The sequence below is a fragment of the Colobus angolensis genome, unplaced genomic scaffold (assembly GCF_000951035.1).
Source record: "Colobus angolensis palliatus isolate OR3802 unplaced genomic scaffold, Cang.pa_1.0 Scaffold47, whole genome shotgun sequence".
Taxonomy (NCBI): domain Eukaryota; kingdom Metazoa; phylum Chordata; class Mammalia; order Primates; family Cercopithecidae; genus Colobus; species Colobus angolensis.
In genome coordinates, this window is record NW_012118154.1 from 4,274,005 (window position 1) to 4,280,940 (window position 6,936).

Below are 6,936 nucleotides of genomic sequence, written 5' to 3' on the forward strand. Positions count from 1 at the left end.
GCGCTGCTGGACTGGGGTCGTGCCGGGAGGGACTGCGGGTCTGGCGCCACCGTGCCCTGGCAGCTCTCTGGGCACTCGCGGGACCCCCAGGCGGGTTGCTGCGGCTTCCCTAAACCCACCGTCATCCCGCCCTGTCTGAGCACAGCCTTCCACAGCCGCCCCCAAACCTCTTGCCACCTGCCCCTTAGGGCACACAGCAGCCTGGCCCCACACCTAACCCCCAGACCACTCCCTGAATCGTGAACCCAGTAAGCCAGCCTGCACCCCACACAGCCCAAGGTCTCGCCCCGCGCCCAGGTCCCAGCACCTAGCGACCCACCTTCAGCACTTGGAATGGGCTGGGGTTGGGAAATCAGAGAGGGCCAGTACAGGCGCTGGGGCAATATCGACAGCGGGGACCCTGCTGCTAGGGTGGAGGGGAGTGGAGGAGATTGGTCCCAACCCATCACCCCGCTGGTGGATGTCTCAGAGGAAGCCTGCGATCCCTGGCCACTGGGTAGGAGGGTAGGAAGAAAAGATGAGGCAGGCTCTTCCCGCCGAAACAAGTCCAGGGGGTGGAGGACGGGGGAGTGTCTACAGGGTGTGAGGAGGGGGTGCCCCGCCTCACGATTGAGGTTCAGACTAGGGGTACTTAACAGCTGGAGCAGGCTCGACTGAGGTGAGGTGAGCTGAAGACCCCGAGGAGGAGGGCACAAGGCAGCCGGGGGTGATGGGGGCAGGGGCTGCTTCACGTGGTGGCTGCTGACTGGCCAAGACCTAGCTTTGCCCCAGGCTTGGGTCAGCGACCCCGACTGCAGGAGAGGGCTCAGGCTTTGGTCCCAGGCACAGGGACCAAAAGGCTTTTTTTTCCTCTCATTTTTTTTTTCTTTAGTAGTAGGCACAGTGGGTACAGTTTACAAGGTGCTGCTTTACATGCGTATTCGCCTCGCAGGTGTGACCTTGGACGGTTGCCCTCCTCTCTCTGGACCCCAAATACATTGCATATGTAGATACTAAATCCATATTCGTTAAATGGCTTGATGTGGATAACATGGAATATTGTCCCCGGCTGGTCTCCATTAGGCCCTCTAAGCACACTCAGAGGCTGTGTACACTCCCACCCAGCTTGTCAGAGAAGATGGGACCAGGGGAGCTGTCGCTCTGGTGGAGTGCAGGGGGTCAAAGCAAGCCTCAAGGGTACAGGAGGCATTTTAGGCGAGGCCCTTTGAACCTGGGGTGGAGTTGCTTACTACATCCCTGGAAGGTGCAGGGAGGCTGATGGCCTTGATCTCTGAGACAAACAGGAACCAGCTTCGTCCCTCCCCCACCCTGGCTTCCCAGGGCCTCCGGGTGTGAGATCCACCCCCACTGCAGTGCCCCACTCCCTCCCCACAGAAGCCCGGGGACTGGCTCTGTCACCAGAGGTGTCATTTCCCAGCTGTCTGGGGGAGGTGAGTGAGCAGGGAATGTGTGTGCTGGGTGTGGGAACTCAGCCCAATCTAAGAGAAGATACTCTTGGCTTCCTCCCACTCAGAGGAGCAGCCGCGTCCCTGATCCTTGTGCACTGACAGTCCTGGGTGGCTCAGCCTATGTGATGAGAAAGAAAAGAGCAGCTTCCATGGGGGTCTCAGATCATGCTATGGGATGCTGGCTCCTGCTTTTTGGTCTTGAGATGATTCTGCTTTCTAGTCAGAGAACAAAGATGCCAAATTCCAGCCTTTTAAGTTCAAAAGCTTCAGTGTCTGTCTGGGTATAAATAAGACAGGGAGGATTGGAAGAGGCAGGCACAGGAAGCCCTTCCGCCCCCAGTTGGACACCCTGCACTAACTCGGGGGAGCCTGGTGCAGGGCCAGGCAAGACATTTTGATGCTGGTTTGGGGGTGATGTGGAAGGGACAGAGCCCCAGATACACTGTCAAGACCGGGGGTCCTGCTATTGCTATTGGATTGTGGGGGCGGCAGCAGCAGAGTAGAAATGAGGGCATGTGTGACCCACGGAGATGAGGGGCCCAGGAGGATTCATCTCAGAGAGGGAACTCTCACCCAGCAGCCCCTTCTCACCCCACCCTACCTGGGCTGTGGCTCAGAGGAACTCCCCAAATTTAGATCAATGGTGGAGGTGGGGGAAGGAGTGGGATGACAGTGTTCACCTGGAAGTGACTGAGAGCATGTTTTCTGCAGGCAGGTAGAATGGAGACCCAAATAGAGGGAAGTCAAACGATAGAAAAATAATGTATTTGCATAACTCAGATTTGGCTTCTTCATTGGCTTCAATTGCTGCGGTAACTGACCAATGAATTTCTAGGGCATACCCCCAAGACTCATTCAAAGGATGTAGGGGCTCAAGGTGATTGTGATGTAGGCAACAGAGACCACACTTTCATAAAGGCTTTCTTTTGGTTTTAATTTTTATTTATTATTATTTATTTATTTATATTTGAGACAGAGTTTCGCCCTTGTTGCCCAGGCTGGAGTGCAATGGCGTGATCTTGGCTCACTGCAACCTCCACCTCCTGGGTTCAAGTGATTCTCCTGCCTCAGACTCCCAAGTAGCTGGGATTACAGGAGTGCACCACCACGCCTTTCTAATTGTTTTGTACTTTTAGTAGAGATGGGATTTCACCATGTTGGCCAGGCTGGTCTCGAACTCCTGACCTCAGGTGATCCACCCACCTTGGCCTCCCAAAACGTTGGGATTACAGGCATGAGCCACCACGCCCGGCCTTATTTTGTAATTTTTTTTATCTTCAGACAATTACTGGTTTAGAAGTTGGGATGAAAGGAGGCTGGGTCGTTCCCACACTGACTCATGAACTTGCTCCAACCACATGAGTCAAACCTGACTGAACTTATAATTTCAGAGGCCTGTGTGTCCCTCAATGCAGCTTGTGAAGTAAAGGCTTTCTAATGAGTAATGGAAAGGCCAGCCCCCCACCATTGTAATCAGCTGTGACATCTGGTGAACCCTCCAAGCCAGAAGGTTCTCAGAGCTGCCTGTCCAGCTCTGGGCTCCTGGAAGGAGGGGACACTCCAGGGACCCACTGTGTACCAGACAGTTGGCATGGATTGCCATGTGTGCTCAATTTTTTATTTTTATTTATTTTTGAGACAAAGTCTCACTCTTTTACCAGACTGGAGTGCAGTGGCGCAATCTCGGCTCACTGCAACCTCTGCCTCCTGGGTTCAAGAGATTCTCCTGCTTCAGTCTCCTGAGTCCCTGGGATTAAAGGCGTCCATCACCATGCCTGGCTAATTTTTCTATTTTTAGTAGAGACAGGATTGTGCCATGTTGGCCAGGATGGTCTCAAACTCCTGACTTCAGGTGATCCACCCACCTTGGCCTCCCAAAGTGCTGGGATTACAGGTGTGAGCCACCACACCCAGTCTTTTAAATTACTTTTTTTGAGACAGTCTCCCTCTGTCACCCAAGTTGGAGTGCAGTGGCACAAGCTTGGCTCACTGCAATCTCTGCTGATTTTTCTATTTTTAGTAGAGACAGGGTTGCGCCATGTTGGCCAGGCTGGTCTCAAACTCCTGACTTCAGGTGATCTGCCCACCTTGGCCTCCCGAAGTGCTGGGATTACAGGCGTGAGCCAATGCACCTGGTCAAGAATGTGTCTCTTTTTGTATTAAAGGATAATGTAAACACATAAATTGGTATCTTTTTAATATGCAAAGTTCTCTCTGAACAAGTACGAAGCAGTGCCAGGAACGAGGCAGGCAAATGAATAATAAACGACGGTGAGCGCATAGCAGGCAGATAGACCGCTAATGGGAAGGCTGGGTTTGGGCAGGACCTACGTGCCCAGTATCCTGTAAGGATGGTCCTAGTTGGGCTGGCGAAGCACTGATCACTTGTTACTGGTTTGACCAGGGAACCAGCTCCTGTCATTGCGGCAGAGCAGGCCCAGGCCCCTGGCCACTGGGAAGCAGGGCAGTGTGGGTGGTGGGGGTGCCATATGCCAGAGCCCTATATGGGTGGGAGAAGACATAGGCAGATCAGAGTCTCCTGGATTGGGTGCCTGAAAGGACTCCTGGTTCCAGTCCCTCACTCTCCAACCCTCCATTCATTAGAGATTCACCGGGTTTAACAAGCCCCTCTTGTTCTGAAAGGGGGAGGAATTCCCCTCCAGATAAAGAGGTTGTCAAGAACCCACATCTTCCTTTTTATTTATTTATTTATTTATTTTGAGACAGAGTCTTATTCTGTTCCCCAGGCCAGAGTGCTGTGGTGCCATCTTCCGCCTCCTGGGTTCAAACAACTCTCCTGCCTCAACCTCCTGAGTAGCTGGGATTACAGGCACCTCCCATTAAGCCTGGCTGATTTTTGTATTTTTAGTAGAGATGGGGTTTCACCATGTTGGGCAGGCTGGTCTTGAACTCCTGACCTCAGGTGATCCGCCTGCCTCAGACTCCCAAAGTGCTGGGATTACAGGCATGAGCCACTGCTCCTGGCTGACATTTTATTACCTTCCATATTATATGCCAAGCCTAGAGTCTGGCAGATAGCGGTGTTCAATAAACATTTGTTGAATTGAGTCAACTGATTTGGCCTAACAGACAGGAGACTTGGGTTCTACTCCCAGCTCTCCCACTCTGCATGGTGTCCTGGAGCAAATGCCTTTCTCCTGGGGCCTCATTTTTCTCATTTGTTAAGTGAGGGCTCTTTCATTCTACAGTGGCAGGCATTGTGCTGGTATCAGAAGTTACAATAATAAACACAAAAAGAGACTGTTAAAACAGCATGATCTTTGCTGCGATGAACTTAATGACCAAGACACTTGCCAACCCTCCTCAAACAGATTAAACCAAAAAGAAGAATCTTGTAACTATAACACAGCTAGAAACAGCAGGATCCAGGTCCTCAAAAGATGCCATCAGGAATCTGCTTCTCTGTTCTTCAGCTATGCTTGCCTCTGGCATAGCTTCATTTCCACACAGGCAACATAAGCAGCTGCAGGCTCACATTTGTTTAAAATGTTACAGTTATATATATATTTATATCTATTTTATAGAGATGGGGGTCTCACCGTGTTTTCCGGGCTGGTCTCAAACTCCTGGCCTCAAGTAATCTTCCAGCCTTGGCCTCCCAAAGTGCTGGGATTACAGGTGTGAGCTACCATGCCCCACCCCAAAAATGTTATAGTTTTTTTTTTTTTTTTTTTTTTTGAGGCGGAGTCTCGCTCCGTCCCCCAGACCGGAGTGCAGTGGCGGGATCTCAGCTCACTGCAAGCTCCGCCTCCCTGGTTTGCGCCATTCTCCTGCCTCAGCCTCCCGAGTTGCTGGGACTACAGGCGCCCGCTACCGCACCCGGCTAGTTTTTTGTATTCTTTAGTAGAGACGGGGTTTCACCATGTTAGCCAGGATGGTCTCGATCTCCTGACCTCGTGATCCGCCCGTCTAGGCCTCCCAAAGTGCTGGGATTACAGGCTTGAGCCACCGCGCCCGGCCTGTTACAGTTTTTACATTTTTATTTGTTTTTTCAGAGACATGGTCTCACTCTGTCACCTAAGAGGGAGTGGAGTGGCACAATCAAAGCTCACTGCAGCCTCGAACTCCTGGGCTCAAGTGATCCTCCCACCTTAGCCTCCCAAGTAGCTGGGACCACAGGCAGAGACCCCCACATCCGCATCCAGCTAATTTTTAAAATTTTTTGTAGAGATTATGTTTGTCTCATAATGTTGCCTTGGCTGGCCTCACACTCCTGGGCTCCCAAAGTTCTGGGATTACAAGTGTGAGCCACTGCATCCAACCTTGTATATTAAACACACACATGTGTGCGCGCGCACACACATACACACACACACAAAATTTATGTTCAAAATATCAAAAGTTCATAAGAGCACATGGAGAAAGTTTCTTCCCCACCCTGTATCCCTGCCACTCAATCTGCTTTCTCACAACAGCCAATACTCCCGGTTGCCTGCGCCTCCTTTCAGAGATGATCAATGCATATGTAAGCAATCATGCTTGTAGTTTTCCCCTTTTTTACACCAACGTGTAAAAAACTACATGCACTTTTCTGCACCTTGCTTTTGTCACTTAATGTATCTTATACATTGTTCCATTATACTGCATAAAATGCACTTTCTTCTGGTGGCATAGTATTCCACAGTATGGATGTATCAGAATGCAACCAATCCCCTACTGGCAGACATTTAGGTTGTTTCTAGCCTTTTGCCAATACAAGCAAAGCTCAAAAAATAACCTACACATTCCCCTTTCACCTGTGTGCAAATATGTAGGGCTAATTCTTAGACATGAAAATACTGGTCAGGTGTGGTGGCTCACACCTGTATTCCCAGCTACTTGGGAGGCTGCAATGGTATGGTCACTTTAACCTAGGATTTCCAAGGCTTCAGTGAGCCATGATCGTATCACTGCACTCCAACCTGGGCAACAGGGTGAGACCCTGTCTCAAAAACAATAAAATAACAAAAATAAATCCTAGGTTAAAGGAATAGGTGTTTGTGATTTTGATTTTCATGGGAATTGCTAAATTGCTCTCCATAAACATGTTACCAGCTTTTACTCCCACCAATGAATAGGCAAGGCCTGTTTCCCTATACCCCCTCCAACACTCTATGAAACTTTTTGGTGATTACAAATATGCTAAGTTGAAACATGGTCTGCATTTCTCATTGATGAATGAGGTTAGGCATCTTTTCATATAGTTGAGAGTTTTTTGTATTTCCTTACCAGTGAAATTTCTGTAGAAATGTTTTGTACAGTTTTATTGGGTTGTTGGTATTTTTCTGGTACATTTGTCAATTTATATATGTCAAAATTAGTCCTTTCTCTGCAATATGAATTAAAAATATTTCCCCTGGATTATCATCTATTCTTTAACTTTTGCTTATTATTTTTACTATGCATAGTTTTAACATTCTAACGTTAGAATGTTTAACATTCTAATATATATATATATATGTATTTTTTTTTTTTTTTTGAGACGGAG